The sequence below is a fragment of the Lissotriton vulgaris genome, chromosome 7 (genome assembly GCF_964263255.1).
Source record: "Lissotriton vulgaris chromosome 7, aLisVul1.2, whole genome shotgun sequence".
Taxonomy (NCBI): domain Eukaryota; kingdom Metazoa; phylum Chordata; class Amphibia; order Caudata; family Salamandridae; genus Lissotriton; species Lissotriton vulgaris.
Genome location: NC_141695.1, coordinates 1,775,891,521 through 1,775,915,350, shown reverse-complemented (window position 1 = coordinate 1,775,915,350; position 23,830 = coordinate 1,775,891,521).

Below are 23,830 nucleotides of genomic sequence, written 5' to 3'. Positions count from 1 at the left end.
TGCTTGGCAGGCAAGTGGCCATTTTTGAATGCAGGCTTTGTTGGTTAGGCCTCCAACCATTTTGCCTACTTTTCAACCTTTATTTATGCCAGGGGTAGTGAGTCTTGCATGGGCCTAGTATTTCTGTGGGTTGTCTTGAATTTAAACATCATGGGAGGCCATAGATGAATTGGGATTGTGCTGATTTTTCTGTGTTTTCGATTTTTTTTTTTGTACAATTTTGTGTTTTTCGATTTTTGACCTGTTGTTGGGGCCTTGACCAGGGGTAGTGAGTGGTGCATGGGGCCTAGTCTTTCTGTGGGCTGTCTTGAATTTAAACATCATGGATGGAATGGGATTGTGCTGATTTTGCAGTGTTTTTCGATTTTGGGGGTGTTCATGGGGAGGGACATGCCATGTGGCTGGTGGCCATTTTGAGTGCAGCTACAGGCACTTGCCATGTGCTGCCAGGCAAGTGGCCATTTTGAATGCAGGCTTTGTTGTTAGGCCTCCAACCATTTTGCCTACTTTTCAACCTTTATTTATGCCAGGGTAGTGAGTCTTGCATGGGCCTAGTATTTCTGTGGGTTGTCTTGAATTTAAACATCATGGAGGCCATAGATGAATTGGGATTGTGCTGATTTTTCTGTGTTTTTCGATTTTTTTTTTTTGTACAATTTTGTGTTTTTCGATTTTTGACCTGTTGTTGGGGCCTTGACCAGGGGTAGTGAGTGGTGCATGGGGCCTAGTCTTTCTGTGGGCTGTCTTGAATTTAAACATCATGGATGGAATGGGATTGTGCTGATTTTGCAGTGTTTTTCGATTTTTGGGGGTGTTCATGGGGAGGGACATGCCATGTGGCTGGTGGCCATTTTGAGTGCAGCTACAGGCACTGGCCATGTGCTGGCAGGCAAGTGGCCATTTTGAATGCAGGCTTTGTTGTTAGGCCTCCAAACCATTTTGCCTACTTTTCAACCTTTATTTATGCCAGGGGTAGTGAGTCTTGCATGGGCCTAGTATTTCTGTGGGTTGTCTTGAATTTAAACATCATGGAGGCCATAGATGAATTGGGATTGTGCTGATTTTTCTGTGTTTTTCGATTTTTTTTTGTGTAAAATTTTGTGTTTTTCGATTTTTGACCTGTTGTTGGGGCCTTGACCAGGGGTAGTGAGTGGTGCATGGGGCCTAGTCTTTCTGTGGGCTGTCTTGAATTTAAACATCATGGATGGAATGGGATTGTGCTGATTTTGCAGTGTTTTTCGATTTTTGGGGGTGTTCATGGGGAGGGACATGCCATGTGGCTGGTGGCCATTTTGAGTGCAGCTACAGGCACTGGCCATGTGCTGGCAGGCAAGTGGCCATTTTGAATGCAGGCTTTGTTGTTAGGCCTCCAACCATTTTGCCTACTTTTTCAACCTTTATTTATGCCAGGGGTAGTGAGTCTTGCATGGGCCTAGTATTTCTGTGGGTTGTCTTGAATTTAAACATCATGGAGGCCATAGATGAATTGGGATTGTGCTGATTTTTCTGTGTTTTTCGAATTTTTTTTTTTGTACAATTTTGTGTTTTTCGATTTTTGACCTGTTGTTGGGGCCTTTTCACCAGGGGTATTTGAGTCTAGCATGGGCCTAGTCTTTCTGTGGGCTGTCTTGAATTTAAACATCATGGAGGCCATGGATGGAATAGGATTGTGCTGATTTTGCAGTGTTTTTCGATTTTTGGGGGTGTTCATGGGGAGGGACATGCCATGTGGCTGGTGGCCATTTTGAGTGCAGCTACAGGCACTGGCCATGTGCTTGGCAGGCAAGTGGCCATTTTGAATGCAGGCTTTGTTGTTAGGCCTCCAACCATTTTGCCTACTTTTCAACCTTTATTTATGCCCAGGGGTAGTGAGTCTTGCATGGGCCTAGTCTTTCTGTGGGTTGTCTTGAATTTAAACATTATGGAGGGCATGATGGATTGGGATTGTGCTGATTTTGCAGTGTTTTTCGATTTTTTTGTGCTTCTATAACTGAACTGATGTTCCTCTGTCTTCCATTTTTTTTAGGTGCACAAGACTCAAGAGAACCACCAGTGCCAGGAAGAAGTCCTGCAGCGGTGTGTGTGTGCAGCATAACGTCACGCGACGTCACGTCTGGCCTCAGACAACTCTACAATTCGTGCAACTGCGGCCTGCTGTCTGACCTGCTCTGAAGAAGATGGCCCAAAGAAAGTTCTCCGTAGCTCCTCTAGCAAGAAAGTTGCTAGTAAGGAGCAGAAGAAGCAAGTTACCAAGGAGGCTGGTGTGTCACCCGCCACTTTTTTGGGAGCAAAAGAAAAAGTACGCCTGCAGCAGCAGGATCTGCTGGGGACCAACCTGAGAGCAGCACCCCTGCTCCATTGGGTTCAGTGCCTCCACCACCACGCCAACTTAAGTCAAAGCCCTTGAGTGCTTCAGAGGCAGTCAGTGTACTTCTCCAATCACCATCGACCAGTGATGTTGGCTCATCGCAAGAAAGTAGCAGCAATGTCCCTGAATCAACACAGGTTGTTGTAACTCATCTGACAAGTGTTGAACAACCACAGCCGCAACAACAACACCATGTGCAAGTACACGCCCAAGTACATGTGGAAGGAGAGGCAGCAAAAGGAGATGCGCAAGCAAAGGTGCATGGACGTTCACAAGTGCCCACAATAGTTGTTCCTCCCGAAGTAGGGGCACATTTGGAAATCGACAATGAAGCTGAGGTATCATTGGAAGCCACTCCTCCTGATGATCATTCATTGTCTTCCACATCCCTAGAAGGAAAAGATCAAGGGGGGTGTCTACATCTTCTTCAAGCCCACCTCGTTCTGGTGCAAGTGATCTGTCTTGGGAACCACGACAACTGCGGTCTGACAGTGAGGCAGAGGCACACCATGATCTGCCACCGGTACCTAAGCGTAAAAGGAAGGTCGTCCAAAAACTCAAACCTATGGAGTGTGATGAGGCTCAACAAGAAGTGACAGATACTGCTGGTGATGAAGCCTCTCACGATGACGACGAGGCAGTCATCACAAAGGTCACTGCAGCCCCACCGGGCATGCAGCAAAGAGACATTTTGACCCTATCCCGAGAAGCTGCTGAGCGTGATGATGATGTCGGCGAGGAGGCAATGGAAATGGAATCATTAGATTTGGAGTTAAGTAGTACACCAAAACCTACCGCTTCCATATTTCTTCCTCGCAAGAAGGTACCCACCTCGTCCTCGACCTCAATTCGTGGTGGTGAAAGTGCAAAACGTACTGAAGTTCGGCAATCCACATCCTCCACTTCATCTGTCATTAGCAGCAGGACCACCACCACCAGTATCGACGCCTCCTCCGGCGGCGGGCCCCCGAAGACATTTCAAGTCTCCAGTTTGGGACTTCTTTAGTGTTTGCCCAAAAAAGGCAAACGTAGCCATTTGTAGCCTTTGTAAGCTTCGATATAGTCGTGGTAAGCTTGGTTCTAACTATGGTACCGGAGGCCAGAGAGGTCATCTTGAGAGAAGGCACCCTCTCGAATGGTTTCCGCACCTAGAGGCGGTCAAGAAAGCCGGAATTGCACGTAATGAAAACGTTGATTTGTCATCTGCTGATGACGAGGAGGTAGAAGAAGACGATCCAAACACTTCACTTACACCCAGTTCCCATGTCAGCAGCACACCCCATGGGAGCCACACTAAGAGTGTGGGAGAGAGTGAGACATCAATGCGGAAAAGTTCATCAGCGAGCGTAACTGGGTCGAAGAGATCATCATCCCGTAAATCATTGGTCCAGGGCAACATTAAAAAGATGTTGTTTACAGAAGCGCAATATGAACGCAACCACCACAATGACCCGTCTGTATAACACTAAGCTGGCTAAAATGCTAGCTCTGGACCTTCTCCCTTTTTCTTTTGTCGAAGGGGTTTGGTTTTCTAGAATTAGTGGCAGTGCTCTGCCCTAAATGGAAGGTTCCTAGCCGGTTCTATTTTGCCCGAGTTGCGGTTCCAGCACTACATGAAGATGTTCTGAAGGCGATTGGGGCAGCTTTGCAGAAGAGTGCTGTTCACACTATACATCTGACAACAGACATGTGGACCAGTGGCGCAGGCGCTGATTACATGTGCATCACTGCACACTGGGTCTCTTTTTCAGGGGCTAAAGCAAAGCTAAACTCAGGTGTTGACACTAACACTGTTTTTAAAGGTGCTCGGAAACATGCAACACTAGCCATGTTTGGTTTGGAGAAACGTCACACAGCAGAAAACATTTTGGATGTCTTTAACACAAAGGTCCTTAACTGTCTGTCCCCACTAAAACGCAAGGTTGGTTTATGTTTCCACGGACAATGGCTCCAATATAGTTAAGGCCATGAGGGACGGTTACTATTTCAGAGTGCCGTGTTTGGCGCACTGTATAAACCTGGTTGTCCAAAAATTCTTGGGTAATAAAGACAGTGCAGCGTGCAGTGTATTGGAGAACTGCCGAAAAATTTGCAAGCATTTCAGGCATTCTTTTAAGGCCCGCAAGCAGCTGAGGAGCATGCTATATCAATGTCAAATGCCAGTGAAAGCACTCATCCAGGAGGTGGTAACACGTTGGAACTCAACCTTCTACATGCTTGAGCGTCTGTATGAGCAGTATACGCAACTCGATCAATATTTCTTGAAAGAGGGTATAGAGGAGCTGAGGATGGGTGGGCCGCAATGGAACATAGTTGAAAGCCTAACACGCATGCTTCGTCCTTTTGAGGTCTTCACGCGTGCAGTCAGCAAGGAGGACTCTAATTTGGGAAAAGCTATCCCATTGTTGTACATGCTGGAGGACCAACTGAAGGAGGTGTGTTCTGTGTTTCGAAAAGATGACAAAAAGAAAGGCTCTTCTTTGCTTCTGGCTGAGCAATTATTAGAGCTCCTACAAGGTGATGAACGTCTTCAAAAGATCCACTCAGAACAGCATTACATTTGTGCTACTATTCTGGATCCACGCTACAAAAAGGCGCTGGCAGGCAGAGCATTCTTTGCTTTTGCTGATGAAGATGTTACAAAGTACAAACGTTGGCTAGCCTTGTCAGCCAAGAAGTTTGAAACAGAACGGCTGGAAATTGAAGGAAATGGCAGTACATCAGCAGGCCATCCCCAGTCAAAACAATCCACTTCTGCACCTGTGGCTGTGGCACAAGTGACCTCTCAGCCGTTAAAGACACCGGCAACCGCATCATCTGCACGAAAGACAGCAGAAACATTGGAGGCTGAAGAGGATTGGCTAGCTCTGCGTGGGTTTGGTTCTCAAAAGGCCAGAGGCACAGCAAGAGCTACGCAAAGTGGAGGAACCTTGGAGGAGGACCTTGAGTCGATGGTGAAGGACTATCTGAATGACTCCACAGAGGTCTATGTTAATTCTGACCCATTGGCGTATTGGCATGGGAAAAAAGAATTGTGGCCACAGCTCACCAACCTGGCTTTAAACTACTTGTCTTGCCCACTCGCAAGTGTGTCTTCTGAACGGGTTTTCAGTGCGGCTGGTGGGATTGTAACTCCCAAACGGAGCCGCCTCTCGCCCAAAAATGTGGAGAGGTTAACAATGATCAAGATGAATCAGCACCTCATACCACCAGATATAAGAGTACGAGAGAGCGTGCCGGATGAAGAGGAGGTGGCCAGCACCATAGATGAGGGAATTTCTACTCTGTCAGGTGGCACTGACCTCACCCGGGCTGAATTCGCAGAGTATGATGACGAAGCCTTATTCTTATTCCTGGACCGTGATTCCGACTTCGAGCCCTGAAAATGAGACAACGAATCAATAACTTTCTTTTTCATCCTTATTCACTTTTATTCCTGTGTGTCTGTCTTTCTTTGTTGTGCACAGTTAATATAATTCAAACTTTAATCAGATTATCACAAAGACAAGCCCATCAGCAGAACTGTCTTCACTTGTTTGCTAATTTATTTGAAGGTGCCGCAGTCTGCATTCCTCAGGTTCACAAGTTCAGAAGAACATGCTCCTCTATCCTCCTCCTCCAGACTCCTATTTCCATCAAAGCAGAGGGCTGGTTTACGCCCAATGAAGAAAGACTCAGCACTTGTGGGGGTGTTGTTCTACCTCTTTGCAGGTGAGTTGACGGGTCTGGGGCCATTGCTGGGAAGCACTAAAAGTGGTTTGTGCCAAATCCGAGGCGGAAATTTTTTTGTGTTTTTGATGACTTGCTTGCCTTTGAGGTGCTCTTAGGGGGGGTTCCGTCTGTTTGTGGGTGAGTTTCATGGTCTGAGAGCATTGCTGGGACACTCTAATCTTGATTGCATTTGCTTTTCAGGAAATCCGTCGTGCCAACCCCGACTTATGGCCTAGCTACGCAGCGCGTTTGGACCGAAGGCCCAGAAATATTGCAAGTATGAGATTTTGCTTTTGGCCTGTTTGGGGGTGTTATGCTTCTTGGCGGGTGGGTTGCCGGGTCTTGGGGCATTCCTGGGAAGGTCTAATACCGGGTAGAAGTGGTTGGGACAAAATCCAGGCCGATTTTTTTTTGGGCTATTTCAGACATTTTGCTCTATGTAGCGTTTTCGGGGGCCTGTTTGGGGGGCTTGCTGGTGTTTGCGGGTGAGTTTCGTGGTCTGGGAGCACTGCTGGGACACTCTAATCTTGATTGCATTTGCTTTTCAGGAAATCCGTCGTGCCAACCCCGACTTATGGCCTAGCTACGCAGCGCGTTTGGACCGAAGGCCCAGAAATATTGCAAGTATGAGATTTTGCTTTTGGCCTGTTTGGGGGTGTTATGCTTCTTGGCGGGTGGGTTGCCGGGTCTTGGGGCATTCCTGGGAAGGTCTAATACCGGGTAGAAGTGGTTGGGACAAAATCCAGGCCGATTTTTTTTTGGGCTATTTCAGACATTTTGCTCTATGTAGCGTTTTCGGGGGCCTGTTTGGGGGGCTTGCTGGTGTTTGCGGGTGAGTTTCGTGGTCTGGGAGCACTGCTGGGACACTCTAATCTTGATTGCATTTGCTTTTCAGGAAATCCGTCGTGCCAACCCCGACTTATGGCCTAGCTACGCAGCGCGTTTGGACCGAAGGCCCAGAAATATTGCAAGTATGAGATTTTGCTTTTGGCCTGTTTGGGGGTGTTATGCTTCTTGGCGGGTGGGTTGCCGGGTCTTGGGGCATTCCTGGGAAGGTCTAATACCGGGTAGAAGTGGTTGGGACAAAATCCGCGCGGAAAAGCCTTTAGTTTTGGCACTTTTTGTAACTTAGGGTTCGTTAGGGTTAGCCCTAGCACCAGGATTGCATGTGTATCGGGGTGTTCTAGATTTTTCAAACTGAGTTCTGGGGTCTTAGAGCACTCGTGAGAATGTGTAATTTTGGTTGCAAGTCATTTGAAGAAAATCCATGGTGGGAAAGGGGGGATTTGGCATAGTTAAAGAAAGCCTTTGCCACTATTCTTAACTTAGGGTTCGTTAGGGTTAGCAGTATTTCTATTGCATGTGTTTGAGTGGGGGGGATTTCGAGTCTTGGAGCGATGCTGGCTATGGCTACTTTTGCTTGGTTGCTTGCAAGTGGTTTGAATACAATCCACGGGGGGTAATGGGTAATTAGGGTACTTCGGCCTACTTTTACTTTCAAAGTAAGTTTTGTCTCCAGTTTTCTGCTAGGCCTCGTTTTTTGGGTGGGAGCACTGCTAGGAAGATCTATTTTTGTTCTAAAACACAGTTTACAGTACACCTAGCTTGAGGGGCAAGATCCGCTACATTAATTTGCCCATACTTACTTATCCTTCAAAAGGTGACTCAGAGTACGCACTTTCAAAAACATTGTACTGTCTGTCTACTAGGAAAAACAAATTGTGACTTTTTGCACTCCACAGCCTACATACCTTATATTTATTTATCAGTGGTGTTGTAATATTATATCACTTCCTGTTTTTCGTTGAATAATTACAGGCCGGGTTTCAGTCTCTGCAATGGGGAAAAAAGGATGGAGTCAGGCTTCACAGTAGCGAGCCACAATTCAGCATCAGGCAGGCAGTGGACAGGGTGTCTTCTGGTGACCAACATCGGTGGACGAAGCGTCGGCTGCAATGGAGGAGTGCCGCTAATAGGAGGATTTTTTTTCTGCGGGCAACTTACTTACCACTTCCAACAGGACCACTACAACCACACATAGATACAGTATCCCTTGCCTTTTTCTCTGACTGTGACTGCATTTCTTTGCTCTCTCTCGGCTTCTACATTGATCCCTTAACACATCACTTAGTCCACTCCACTATCTGCACCACACATAGTCATTTGTAAGTGCTCCTACGTAATTCGCAAGTCGCAGCACGCCCCAGGCCGTAGAGGACTGGGATGGCCCCAATGATGAAGCATGTCACCAAGGGGCAACCCTGGTGAGTGAGGGGACACCTAGAAAAAAAGCAATTTCTCCTTTTCTATCTACTATACCTTCTGTCAGGTTACGCAGCCCCTAAGCGCCTACCGTACTATGAAACTACATTTCCCATGAGTAGGCGGGAGACTTGCAGACTATTTAGTGAGACTATATGAGAGTACCCTTGTATGTTAGGACATCACTTCACTGATGCCTGTCTTGTCTTCTCTTACAGGTATCCTTTCCCTGCTGACCCTACCTTTACCCATCCCACATTTTTTATTTTAGTTTGTTATTTTTCTCCCTCGCCTAATGCCTCGAACACCCTGTGTTTACACTTCTGGGTGTTGGTGACATTTGGAGGTGGAACCATATTTGCATCGACTGGATCACGGGGAGTAAACGTGACACCTTCCAGACCAACCCCATTGAGTGTTGTTGTGAATGGATTTATAGTGACCAGCAAGGCTCTCGGGTATCTGGCTACAGAGACCTTATGTTGAATATAGTTATCAATAATTCCACACAGGCCCTGTACTGTCGCATTCTTTCTTTCCACAGTTGTCGATGATATATTCTTACTCTGCTTGACAAAGAACCATTGCTAATGTGAAAGAACTTCAACCGAATTAGTAGTTATACTTTACCATTTGTTAGGCTACAATGTGGCACTGCTCTACTGTACTTCTGTCACCTGCTATATTCTCAGTTGTACCGTTGAATTGCTCAGGAGGACAAACCAGATTTCATTTTCTTTTTTTTCATAGGCATGCAACTGCCACTGTGGCACACCACTACTACCACCGCTATGAGGAAATTTTATCCGACCAAGATTGCCAACGTTATTCGGTGTTTCCCGTGGAGCCAGCCCTGGGCCTAGCCCTACTTTCAAACACAAATTACAGGTAAGATAAGCGTTTGGTGGTTTGGGGGTATAATGGAGTATTAGTACGAGAGACGAGAGCCTGAAGGTAGTACTACTAAAGTCCTAGGACTCTTGGATTCACTTCACTTAGTCTGTGAGAGGCACTTAGTGTTGAAAACATTTGGGCATTTACACTTAAAGGAAGAAAATGGAACTAAACTTTCAGGAAAACAGTCAACGTTAAACCCCCACCCACCAGGCAAGCAGTAAAAAACAGGTATGCTCAGATAAAGTTTGAAAAAGTATATTTATATCCCTAACAAAATAATCTCCCGCAAGACCCTCCCTAACCCCAACGATTGTCCTTCAAAAGTCCCCAAAAACCCAACTCCCAATTCCCACCCCCCAAAAGTCTCTAAAAAAGGGGCAAGGGACACTAGGGGTGGATGCTGTTCACTTTTTGGGCCAGGGCATCATGCTCCTCGCGGAGCAAGGCGAGCTCCTGCTGAAGGCGGGACACCATCAGGGTGGTGCGGCGCAGGCGTGCCTTCACTGCCTTGCAGGTGCAAGGCCTGTGAGAAGCAGCTGTTGGCCTTGCTGCTCGGCGGTGGCGTTTGCCTTTGGCAGCCCGGCTCAGTCTCGGTGGACCACTGTGCTGGGTCACGGTGGCAGCCGGTGAGGCCACGGAGGACGACGTTGTCGTTGTTGTCGACCGCACACTTTCCACGTCCTCCAGGGCCACCAGCCGCCGATATTCCGCAACAGTGGCCTCGATTCTCCGTTGCCGGGCCGCTCTAGCCAGCTCCTTCCTCCTTGTTCGTTTGGAAGGAGAACCTATATGAAGAAAGAAAGACATAGTCTGTAACCAATGCTCTTTAAGATTAACTCAATCATTCAGCAGAAATGTGTGCTGCAGTACAACTAGCAACTTGCAAGCGCATTACATAACTATTGAGGCCAGTATCTATCTAACCTCACACTTCTTCATCCTTGCTCTAACATTAGTGGGAGTTTAAGGAACAAATTCTATGAGCACTGTGGACTTCCATTGGAGTCGACTATGAAAGTACACCAGTCTTATTCTTCTTCTTGTCTCTTGTTTTGGAAAATTGGTACGTTATTTTCTGCAAGCCGGCATAATGCCAGCGCGGTAAACTTGCACCCGAGAAAAAGAGACGCACGCCATGAGGAGTGACCTAGACTTGCGTTGCCGTTGCGTTACTGTACCCGTCCAGTACATGCAGGTGGTGAATCTCTTACTTTTCTATTACGGGTGGCACTGAGAATACTCTGTTACAACTCAAGGGCTACTGCTTAATTAATTTAACTTTCACCCTACAGTGGAAATGAGTACTAGAAATGGAAAATTGAAGAAGATAAATAATCTGATTATCTATCACTTCACATGGGATGTTTTTGCTTATATATGGGATGACTTTAGGTGCTTTGCTTTTTATTGAGTGACAGGCAGTGATACATCCACACATGAATGACTGAGTACTACTAAACTTATTAAGAGAGGTAGGGAGTGGCCACCATAATAACCGGATCTATGCAGTGCTTGCAATACAAACTACTGCTACTATTTATGGTAGTATTTGGACAAAATTAAAAGTTCTTTTCCTTGCCTTTCCTACACTGGAACGGACGTGCGGGTGCAGTGTTAGTGTTACATGCTCTTCAAAGTTACACTTACTTCATCCACTGACCGTCTACTCTCTCTAGATCATGGGTACTCACAAACTTTCTCTCAGGGGCTACATTTACAGTGTAGTTTGGGGCCGAGGGCCGCACTGGTGGGGGCGGAGTCAGAGGGGGCGGGGCTAAAGCAAAACGATAACTTGTGACCATGAGGTTGCACACAGGTCCCTGCAGCAGATGCCCTCATCCACTGAGCCACCAGACCCAGCATTTACATACATCTCTCTCCCTCCTGCTGTCCCTCCTGCCCTCCCTCCATCTCTCTCTCCCTCCTGCCCTCCCTCTCCCTCTGTCATCTCACTGTGTGTGTGTCTATCTGTGTCAGCCTTCAGCCCGGGTTGAGACCGCTTCCTCAACGCGCACACACAGACAACAACACCAAAGTACTTAACAGGTCTTTAAAAGACCATTAACATATTATTGAGGCTTTGTTTGTTTTAGCGCCCCTGCTTCTCCACCCTGACAATCACTGCTTGCCCGGCCCCACAGAGCAGAGGCTTAGTTCTATTTCACCTCTTTGTGGCCTTGCATCTCCACTCTGCTCTGTGGGGGCCGGGGGAGCAGTGATTGTCAGAGTGGAGATGCAGGGGCGCTAACAGGTGAAATACAAAAAAGCCTCTGCTCTGTGGGGGCCGGGGGAGCAGTGATTGTCTGCAAGGTCAGCGCACCGCCAACGAAGGCTTGCCGGGCCACCACCGGCCCGCGGGCCGTACTAGGAGTACCCCTGCTCTAGATACACATATGCTATCTAAGAGTCAGATAGTAGCATGATCCAGGTATATGGACACATACAGTTTCTGTGTCACCCACCCAGGCTGTTGTCCTTCCACCCATCATTGCTTCATCATTCACCCAGCCATGCATCTCATATTCTTGCCTTCCCAGCTAGTCTTCAATCTCAATAAGTAAGGAATATATAAGAGCTTACCTCTGGCCGCCACCACCACCGTCTCAACTCTCACAGCTGCCGCCGCCGCCTCCTCCCCTGAAGCATCGCCCGATTCGCCCTCCGCCTCGGTGTCGAGCACCACCACCTCCACACTGGCCCCGCCACCAGATGTTCCACCTACAAAGTACATTTAAGAATGTTAGAATAAAGCAGTCACTAGTATTTGGTCTAGGAATGAAGACATGTGAAAACAATGTAATTTGTGACTGTCGTTAAAGTTAAAAAAAAAATGTCCCTTTTTCCAGGGAAGGTTGTCTTGCTGCACTTTTTGGCACAACTGATGAAGGCTGTTTTTTTAACACGCACCATTTTTCTCCACACAGACAGAAGATGGACTTCTAACAACAAGATCAAGTTGAAACCAGGTGAGAGCTCGGCTCGACCACAAGAAATGTCTTCAATTAATCGTCAGCACTAACCACTTTTCCATTATCAGTTAAACGTTTAGTTTTATTATGACTTCATTTTAATAAATGTGTTTACTTTTAATAAAGCTTTTAAACTTAAATACAATCTGTGTTTTTTGGTCCAGACTAGAGTGACTGAGCGAAAGGTTTTGCAATTTTTGCAAGCATGAGTCCAGATAGAACACTTCAAAAGACATTATGGACAATCCCAGAGGACTGCACTAAGTTGATAGAGCTATTGCTGACTAGAATCATGGGAGTTTCGCCAACCGTGCAATCTTAGTTAGCTACACAGACAGACTAATAAGAATAATCTAGTAATACCACAGGGAGTCATAGTAGAGGCAGGATAAGAATTTAGATACAGTCTACAAGAAGAGCAAAGACAATTTTGAAAAAAGTCAAATGAGGAACGCTAGGAAAAATAGGTACTAGTCTAAAATGAAAACTTACTGGGGCCAGCAGAGGAGCCCTCGCCTGCCCGATCCTGGCCCTGTTGATGAACAGCATCCGCCGCCTGCTGCTCCTGTGTCCTCCTCTCGCCCCTGGGGGGAGCTGACGTACAACATGAAAGAAAGAACAGAAAACATGGATGATTGTTGCTTGTCAATGTCAACCAAATCAAACATTTCAAAAGAACAATAACAAAATATTTCTGCGAAATTATATTGATTATGGTTACTTTTCATTTATATGCGGACCTGTGACTTCGAAAGTCACGTAACTCACTAAACAAAGTACTGAAACGTTCACCTAGGACTGGCAGGCAGCAGTCCGCAGGCAAGACGCAAAGTGACAGACAAACTCCATTGTGATTTCAGTCAGATCAGTGACAACACTAACAGTTGCCTGCTACATTACCAGTCATTTAAATAGTCAAACTATCAATCCACCGCCACTATTTTTCTTATTGTCAGGGTTACAAAGGAAGGGGCAGATTTAAGCCCTTGCGGCTCTTTTGCGCCGTTCTTGCGTGACTTTTGTGACGCAGCAGCTAAACAAAAAAGGGCGCCATGGTGCGGCGTATAATATTATAACAACGTGACGCATTTGGGAGATGCATCCCGTTATAAAGCCCTGCGCCATCAGGGGGCGTTCCGGCGCAAGGGAGGGCATTCCTGCGCTGGAACACATCCTAATAGTGGCTGAGGGAAATCTACAAAATATCAATCAGTCACCTTTAGGACAATGATGCGTCACACAAACCCTGCACCTGCTTGAAGCAGACGTACGGCTTGACCCAGCATTGGGGAGATAGGGTACCCCAGAGCATTGATGGAGCTGCGCCATCGTTGCGACGCAACTCCAGCAGTAAAGCTTCGGTGACGTTTTGGGCCCATGGGGCGCCGCCGCCGCATTGCAAATACGGCGCACCATGTTTGGTGGTGGTAGCGGGCCGCACAATTAATGGCGCATCCCTGCTACTTTGCAGGGATGCGACGGTAATTGCAATTCTGCCCCTTAGGGGCATACTTACTTACGCGTTCTGGCGCATCTCCAGAGATGCGCCAGATCAAATGCGTCACGCAAAACTACCCTTGCGACACGGCAGATGTGCCTCATTTACAATGCGGCGCGCCCTGGCGCAAGGGTAGGCACTTGCGTGACGCATCTCGTCACGTAAGAGCGGCGCATCGCTGGAGTCACGTCGCCAACGCAATGCAACTCCAGTAATGCTCAGGGCCACCCAATACTTTACATGCTGTGTCAGTCCTTTCGCCTGCTTCGAGCAGACATAAGGAATTGAATTGACGTAGCAGCGTCGCAGAAGTGCCTGCGTTAAATCTTGTAGATTTCACGCAGGCAATTTTGCGAGGCGCACAGCCGCTGGACCGCCCACCCTGCGTACTAGGAACGCACCCATTGTGGTGCAGGCCCATGGCTTTATAACGTGACGCATCTCCCTAGATGCGTCATGCTGTAAATGACTTGCAGGGATGCGGCACGTTTACGCCGCTGTTGCGTCACGCAAGGCAACGTAAACGTGGCGCAAGGGGCTTGTAAATGTAATCTGCCCCCTAGTGTCTAGCATTACGCAGTTCTGTTAAGTACACTCATACATAATAGTTACTCAGGCCAATGAGACCACGAAATAGAAAACAAATAAGCATAGTAGCAACCCCACTGAGAAGGAGAGCAGTGCACCTGAAATGCACAGAAGATTTTGAAATATAATTTAACTACAATGTAATCGTCATCAGCGGCATTATTGGCTTGCTCCATGTAAAAAACAAATATTTGCAATACAACAACACAGAGCAGGAGAAAACATCATAGTAGTGAGTGATTAAATGCCAATGGCTACTACTACTCACCAAGGCCGGGGATCTCCAAGCCGAGCTGGTCCAGCAGGTCGCGCTCGCGGTCCAGGAGGTCCGTCCAGCGATGGGTGACCTGGCTGTAGGTGCGCTGGACCCCGTAGAGGTGGGATATGGCCCAGCACACCTTCTCCCACCGCTTCCGGCGCTCCCGCATGTTATAGCCGCCGGCCGCGATCCTGCCGCCTCCCGCGATGGTCCTGGGCAGGCGGCGCTGGACAAAGTACACCAGCGCGCCCACTTCCTCCGGGCTGAATATCTCCCGGCGCGTCACCTGCTCCCCCCTCGATCTCACGCCTGCTGTCCTGCCACTGGGTCCAGCACTACTCCCCGCCGCCGCTGCGGCCCTCAAGTGCCTGGGCAGCTTCACGGCGCCTGGCTTGACCATGGTCTGGGCAGGTAAGGTAGGAAGAAGTAGAAAATTAAGAAAGAATAGGATAGGGAAGAAGAAAAGAAAAGAGTTTACAAAAGTAGTTTAAAAGTAAAGAAAAATAGCAGAAAAGACAAAAATATACAGCTAGGAAAAGAGAGGGATAGATAAGAAGCAAAATCGTAAAAAAAAAACTGAAAACAAGCAAAGGATGGGAAAGATATCAAGAGGATTAAACACCATGCCCAGACACAGGAAATGAATGAAAAACAAGATGGCCGGCGCCCGTTTCCGAGCGCGAAAGTCAGTTCGCGCGAGATTTTCCTCGCGATCTCGTGCGAACCTCTAGATTTCCCGCGCGATCTCGTGCGAACCTCTACTCGCAATGCGCTTACTGCGCGAGATTATACATAGCGGGCGGAAACGGAAATACGTCACGCAAACAAAATGGCCGCGCCCGTACTCGACCTTGGGGTAAATTCGCGTGTTGCGCTGCAAGCGGCTCGCGAATACTGCAAAAAAACTCGCGAAACAACAAGCCGCAAAAAAATAAAATGCTCATTCGCACGAATTGGCGGCTTCCGCGGTCGGTTTCGCACGACGCCGCGCCCCGCGAATAGCGCGAAAAAAACCGCAAAACGATTTCAGCAAAAGCAAAAGCAATGAGCAGGTGCAAAAGGTCAACCTCATGATTTGTAACGATTCTTTGTATTGCTTCCTGAGGGGGCCCTCCAGAATTCGGTTGCCTGCTTGCAACTATTGTGTGACCCTGCTCTGACCTTAACAGTATGCCACAAAGGTCCTGATTTACAGCTAAAGGAGCAGACAAGCAGGTGCCAGGCTGGAACTTTAAATTCTTTCAGTGACACATTAATTAGCCCCTAATTCATTATTGTCAGTTGGGGCAGGGCAGGTGTTGTAACTAATTTTGCAACAATGAAAGCACTTAGCAAGTGCAAAAGATCACTAATCAGGGCGCACTAAGGAAGCAGGTGCCAGCTAAAAAAATATTCTGTGACACATTAATCAGCCCCAAATTAATTCAGGTCACTTGAGGCAGGGAAGGTGTGCTTTGCTTTGCCGAAAATAATGTACACTGGACAACCAGAGGGTGTGGTGATGAAACAGAGGGTGGCATGGGTGGGCCAGAGGGTGGCATGAGTAGTCAGAGAGTGGCAGTGGTGACAGAGAGTGGCAGTGATGAAGAAGAGTGTCCCAAACAGGCTGGACATGTAGAAACAACAAGTTCGCAAAACTTGCGACCCGACAGGTAAGTTCGCAAATTGCGAAATTGTAAAAACCCTCGCGAACTGGCAGAAACACGGGCGAACACAAAAAAAAAAAAAAATCCGCAAATTCGCGGGAATTCGCGGATTTTGCGGATTGCGAATCCGCAAATCCGCAAAATTCGCGAACGCGAGATCCGCAAAATTCGCCCATGCTTACCCTAGAGGTGGGGTGTACCATCCCTGATCACCCCTAGAGGTGGGGTGTACCATCCCTGATCACCCCTAGAGGTGGGGTGTACCAACCCTGATCACCCCTAGCGGTGGGTTGTACCATCCCTGATCACCCCTAGTGGTGGGGTGTACCAACCCTGATCACCCCTAGCGGTGGGGTGTACCGATCCCTGATCACCCCTAGAGGTTGGGTGTACCAACCCTAATCACCCCTAGCGGTGGGGTGTACCAACCCTGATCACCCCTAGAGGTGGGGTGTACCAACCCTGATCACCCCTAGCAGTGGGGTGTACCAACCCTGATCACCCCTAGCGGTGGGGTTTACGACTCCTGATCACCCCTAGAGGTGGGGTGTACCATCCCTGATCACCCCTAGCGGTGGGGTTTACGACTCCTGATCACCCCTAGAGGTTGGGTGTACCAACCCTGATCACCCCTAGCAGTAGGGTGTACCAACCCTGATCACCCCTAGCGGTGGGGTTTACGACTCCTGATCACCCCTAGAGGTGGGGTGTACCAACCCTGATCACCCCTAGCGGTGGGGTTTACGACTCCTGATCACCCCTAGAGGTTGGGTGTACCAACCCTGATCACCCCTAGCGGTGGGGTGTACCAACCCTGATCACCCCTAGAGGTGGGGTGTACCAACCCTGATCACCCCTAGCGGTGGGGTGTACCAACCCTGATCACCCCTAGCGGTGGGGTTTACGACTCCTGATCACCCCTAGAGGTGGGGTGCACAAACCCTGATCACCCCTAGAGGTGGGGTGTATCAATCCTGCTCACCCCTAGAGGTGGGGTGTACCAACCCTGATCACTCCTAGAGGTAGGGTGTACCAACCCTGAGCACCCCTAGAGGTGGGTTGTATCAACCCTGATTACCCCTAGCGGTGGGGTTTACGACTCCTGATCACCCCTAGAGGTGAGCTGTGCTAACCCTGTTCACCCCTAGTGGTGGGGTGTACCAACCCTGATCACCCCTAGAGTACAGGTAGGGTGTACCAACCCTGTTCACCCATTAGCGGTGGGGTGTACCAACCCTGATCACCCCTAGAGGTGGGGTTTACGACTCCTGGTCACCCCCAGAGGTGGGCTGTGCCAACCCTCATTATGTTTACGTTTGTACATAGCATGCAGTAAATTATGAGAGAGGGCCACACATAAAATGGGGACAGAGCATCACTAAAAGCAATGAAGTTCAATCTCCCCTTGGGAAATATTCAGTCCGCATGAATGTCCTATATTCATTTCTCCCTCACCCCTACTCTAACTCCAGTATTGCAGCAGTATTTAAAAGACACACAGCTTCACAAGCATAGCATATTAGTTATTCTACGTCTAAGGCGTTAACGTGTGCCGATCCTGTCTCATTATGATATTCATAATGAACAGTGAGTTAAAAACAAGTTTGAAATTAGAGAAACCATACAGTTGAAAATGTACACAGTATGGTTTGAAAAATGGTATAAAATCATATGAAACAAAAAGGCAGGCAGACATAAACTCAGGCAAGACCAACTGTCGAGACAGACACACTGATCTGTGGTGAATGATCATGAGTGAGGTGTCCAAATCATCATCCGTTGTGTCATCAGTTTACAGGTTCAATATTGTGGGTTTTCGTCAATACGTTTCGGTGAAGCACAAACAAATTTCTAGCCGTCTTCTTCAGGACCAACACATTGATTCTCCCATTCACAAAGACACGTCACGCCGAGAAAAAACAAGCACAATTTGTAATTCTCATGTTAAATCCTGTGGAAACACATGGCACAACTGACCTTTACGCCAAGCCTACCCAAAAGAATGAAAACAGTAATACATTATTCGAGCCACACCCTAAATCACGAAGGGACTTCATTTCATGTGGACAGTGTCTTCGATGGAGATATCACTCATCAATTCAAGACATTCAGCAAACCTCAAAAAGAAGCTGGGTGAGGGAGGCTATCCCAAGACGCTCGTTAACCATTCATTCAAGAGGCCCCTTTTTTATGATCAAGACAGCAGGCACTGATGGTTAAAGCCAAAGAGATTAAAAACAAAGAGAGGGTCTTCGCTGTTAGTCACTTCTCAAATCTGAGTAATCAAATAAAAAATGTTATCAATAGAAATTGGAATATCCTTAATAACGAAGAGATGAAACTAATCAAACCTCTTGTTGCATTGAGGAGGAACCAGAACTTAAAGAAGTAGAAAGTGCAGACTTATGGAGAAGACTACTGTAGGTTTGTAGTATCTGCTTCTTATGGTTACCCCCACTTTCTGCTGATGTATCACTGTTTTTGACCGAGTCTGACTGGGATCCTGCTATCCAGGACCCCAGTCTAGCTGCTTTGTCCCTTAACTTGCAAGTATGTACTTTAGGTACACTCCAGATTGGATTCTGTGGTACCATTGCCAGTCCCTAGTATATGGTACACCATGTACACAGGGCATAGGTACCCCAGAGGCCTCCCATGGGCTGAAACATGTACTATGCCACCCCTGAGAGGCCACTCAAATTGATACAACCAGTCTGCTACAGCAGACTGGGTAAGCTGGTGCATGCACCACTTACTTAAGATATAGTTTCACTATATCTATCTAAATCACTGCACATATGAACCTACCAGTCACCCCAATGGCAAGCCTAAACAATCCTGAAGGCAGGGTGCTGGGTTTTATGTGAGACGGAGCCCCTGCATGAGTAAAGCCCCTCTGCAGCCTTCGGAGACCATTCTCCGGGGTTGTCTGTGATGCAGACAGATAAATATTTTTAAGTGCATTATAACCTTGCGGGAAATGCTCAGAAACATGTAGTATTTGGTGTCAAACTCCTTTGAATCATACCTCCGCACCAGTAACTGGTGTGGGAGGTATGACTCCACCCTTCCAAAGGGACATCTGCGGGTCACCGGTACACCCAGTACCAGCTTTCTCGACCTGGGCAGCACAAAATGGTTACTGCCAGCCACAGACACAAGTCTGCCCTCCTGCTGCTGAGCTGAGCTCGAGCAGAGGAAGACCTGACAATAGGTTTCCTGTCACAGGGAGGTGTGACCACCTCCCAGACAGGCTTTAGTGTATTGGGGTTGGGTGGGTGCACTCTGAGAGTGCTTTGATGTCTGCACTGGGGGCACATTTGGTGTCCCTGTGCATAGTCCAGCTCAAACAGGTTGCAGGAGCCATTTGCTCCTGATCTGATGAAAAACTGGACAAAGGACATGGGTGTAGCTACCCCTCTGTTCTGTCCCACCTCTAGGAGGGTCCACAAAATCCATCCAACCCCTTCCCCTGGGTAAAAAGTGGATTATCTGACTACAGGACTTTAGATTTCACCTGGACAAGATTCTGCTAAGAAGAAACCAAGTACTTCAACTGTCTGCACGATGTTGAATGACTGAAGAATCTCCCTTGGACTAAAGGAGTTTCTCAACTGCAAGGCAGGCACCTGAACACCAGAACACATCCAACCGGTTTGCTTCTCCCAATCTCCTTAGGGCTCTGAAGATTTTAGCAACACAGGAGGTGGGTTTCAGAAGGTCCCTGAGGTTGATCTGCCCTCTAAGCGATTCTGAGACCAGTATCTCTCGTGTGGACTGTGCAACCCGAACCCCTGTGCATCACGTACATTTTCAGCTGCATATGCTAAGTGACAATCCCCGAGCTTGTGCATTGGAATCCATGTAGTCCTGACCCGAGCAGTATTTGCACCAAAGATTTCCGGCCTTCACTCACCGAATGTCCTGTGGGCTGGTACTTTGCAAACTTGCTTGTGGTCTCCTCGAGATCCCTGGACCGTTGGCCTGTGGGTCCTGGCGAGGGTCACCTTGCTTGTTTTTGGGTTTACCTGGTTTCTCCAGACATGCCCTGACTCTCCAGCGTTTGGAGTGTCCCCTGGACCTTGCTGTTCCACACTGTAACCTGTTTCCTTTGACTGGGTGGGTTTCATTTGCCAAGGCTTGCTGGTGCCCATGCCAGACACTGGCCCGACATTCTTCATGGGACAGCTCACCTCCGGACCCTGGCCATCCTTGACGTCTGCTGGTCCCCGTGGCTGCAGAGTCAAGCAACCCTTCTTTACTCCTGAAGCACTCGTCTACGGTGGGCATTCGACTATCGAGGCCCTGGTCACCTGAAGTAACCCAGAATCTGTCCCCTCTGCTTTCAGGTTCTTCTCACTTCGAACCCAGGCTTGGAATCCACCGGACAATCTTCGCCCTACTGGCAGCAGGACATCTTTGCAGCTCTCCTTTGAAAACGACAAAGGTTTCCGACAACACTTGACCCCTATGCACCCGGCTCCTCTGGGATAGGTAACACGGGTACTTCAGTACTCACTGGCCTTAGAACTTTCTATGTTCCAAAGGGTTTGCTCGAAGTCCTCTTAAAAGTGTAAATTTGCAACCGCAACTATACGGAGCATGCGTCCGTGTTTCCTCACTGCACCCGTCCCCCGTGGGTCCCCTGTGTCACTACCTTGGGTGGTTCCTTGGGGTCCCAGCGATTCTACGCACTCTAGGCACTGTGTCTAGTCAAGTCATTGTTGTTATACCCCACAGTGTATTTTGATATTTACAAATGTTCTATTGATTCAGTATTGTGTACTTTGTGCTCTAGTCTCGTATAGAGACTAGTAGAGAGTGTTATATTAATAAATATATATTCATATATAAACACTGTGTGGTTCTCCAATCAGTTTAGTCATTTAGGAGGTGATATTCTGCTAAAACAAGCTGCTTTACATTCCTTTGAGATTAACCCTAAAGTCTGCTCTCCACAGCTACCACTAGGATAGCTTTCAATAAGGTTATCTTTGACCTCTTAAATCATAGGGGTCGTGTGGACTGGTACAAGGTGCCGACTTTAATTAGTGGACAGAATATACCAGGCCACCTTCTCACACTGAACAAGATAGTCCCTCCCTATCAGAGTGGGGATGACATCCACAAATCGATAACTGCACTCTGGAAAGGGCCTGTATAGTTCAGAGGGTCCCCCAGGAGCAGTGGGCAGCAATTGTGTGGCTCTCCTTTGCAGACAAAGGTAGAGACAAGCTCCTCACTGTTAGAGAAGAGGACGCTGATGATTACACAGTCTTGAAGAGTGCTCTCATAGATGGGTTTGGCTTAACCACTGAACAATGAAGGTTTAAGTTTAGAGACACCCAGAAAGCACAGGCTTAGGACTGGGTTGACTTTGTTGATTGTGCTACTAAGGCTCTGGAGGGCTGGTTACTGGGCAGTAAGGTGTGTGATTTTAAAAGATTGTTTAATTGAATTATGAGGGAGCAGATCCTTAATAGTTTCCAAAATCAGTTGTTGCATCAGTACCTGGTTGATTCTGATCTGAACTCTCCACAAGAATTGGGAGTGAAGGCAGACAAATGGGTCAAAACCAAGGTGAAGCAGAAGGTACAAAACCAAGGTGGTGACCAGAAGAAGCAAGATGCAAAAACCTCAGTAAAGGATGGGGAGAAGGGTAAAAACCAGGGGCCAGATGTAGGTAGCCCTTTACCGATCGGAATCGGCCGAAAATACCGATTTTCGGCCGTTTCCGATCGGTAAAGGGCTATGGAGATGTAGGGGCATATATTCGGTAATTTTACCGAATCGTTATTATTACCGAATCGGTAAATTTACCGATTCGGTAATATTTACTGATTCGGTAAAATTACCGAAAATGCAATGTGGGTAGCCAATATTCCATTGGCACATGGCTTTCAGAATCGGTATTTTACCATGGAATACAAATCCATGGTAAAATACTGATTCCTGTGTACATGCACATCTGTGTATGTACACATGTGCCATGTGACAGACAGGCGTGCCCTTAGGGCATGTCTGTGTGCCACATTGCACACATGCCCGTTTTGGGGGTGCTAGAGGGTGTCAAAGTGACACCCCCTGCACCCTTGACAAATTCGGTATTTACCGAATCGGTAAATACCGAATCGGTATTTGAATTGAATCCTATGGGCTTCAAGGCCCATAGGATTCAATAGCAAATACCGATTCGGTATTTACCGAATTCTTAAGGAATCGGTAACTAATCCAGATGTTGGTACCTACATCACATTTATCGATTTTGAAATACCGAATCGGTAAAATTCGGTATTTCAAAATCGGTAAATGTGATTTACCTACATCTGGCCCCAGAAGTCTTAATAAGGGCCCCAAAAACCTGCATCTGAGGGGGAGTCACAGTGTAACAAAGGGAAAGGCAAAAAGAAACCTTGGTGTCATATATGTAGAGAGAATACACATTGGACAAACGATACCAGCTGTCCAAAGCTCAATGAATCCACTCCAGCCACCACTGCTCCTCAGGCAACTGTTCCCACTAGCTCAGTTCCAAGGGGTGGTTCACAGAACAAATGTATAGTAGGGTTAACTTTGGAATCTGAGATGGGTTCTGGCCTAGTCTGTGACAAAAGATCTTGTGGACCCTGAACAGATCATACTTGGTGAGATGTACCAAGTGATCAATGCTATCAATGTCAGGACTGACCATGCCCTGGTAGTTGTGAATTTCACCTGGGGAGGGGTAACTGGCCCTAAGAAAGTTGTGGTTAGCTCGGACCTCCCTGAAGAATGCTTGCTTGGCAATGATTTGGAAACTTCAGCTTGGGCTGAAGTGGAACTCAGGACACATGCAGAAAAGCTGGGCATCCCTGAAGATGTATTTTCCATGACTAGGTCACAGGCAAAAATGTATTCTACTGAACAGGGCCTGGATCCTGAAAAGATAGACCAGGTGCCTTCCAAGAGAAGGAGCAGTCGGGGTAAGGCAGTGTCTTCCCCCCCTGACTCAGAGTCCAGATTAGTCTCTTGAGGGAGATGATCTTAGTCCTGAAGAAGGAACTTTTTCAGAGGAACTTAAACCTGAGCAGGTTGAGTTCTTGGGGATAGGGGGCCCTTCCAGGGCAGATCTGAGCCAGGAGCAGCTGAGCTGCCCCTCTATTGAACACCTCAGACAGCAAGCTGTTGCTGAGGCTGCTGGGAGTGCCAGTGGAACCCACAGGATCTACTGGGATGATGGACCTCTGTATTCAGAGGGGAGAGACCCCAAGCCTGGTGCTTCCAGGAGGGCCATTAGCAGGACACTTAGGCAGAAGTAATACCTGGGACAGGCTTCTCTGTCACTTTCCCTGGCCTCACATATCAGAAGACACAAAGATGTTTTGTCATTCCTGTATCACTTGCCAAGCCAGTGGTAAGACAGGTGGTACCACAAAGGCCCCTGTGATACCACTACCTGTGGTGGGGGTTCCCTTAGAGAGGGTTGGGATTGACATTGTTGGTCCCATGGATCTTCAAACTGCAACTAGGCACAGATTTACACTAGTGATGGTGACCATGCCACTAGGTATCCAGGGGCAATTCTCCTTAGGACTACCGCAGCTCCTGCTGTGGCTAGAGCTCTCCTGTGAATCTTTTCCAGAGTAGGTTTCC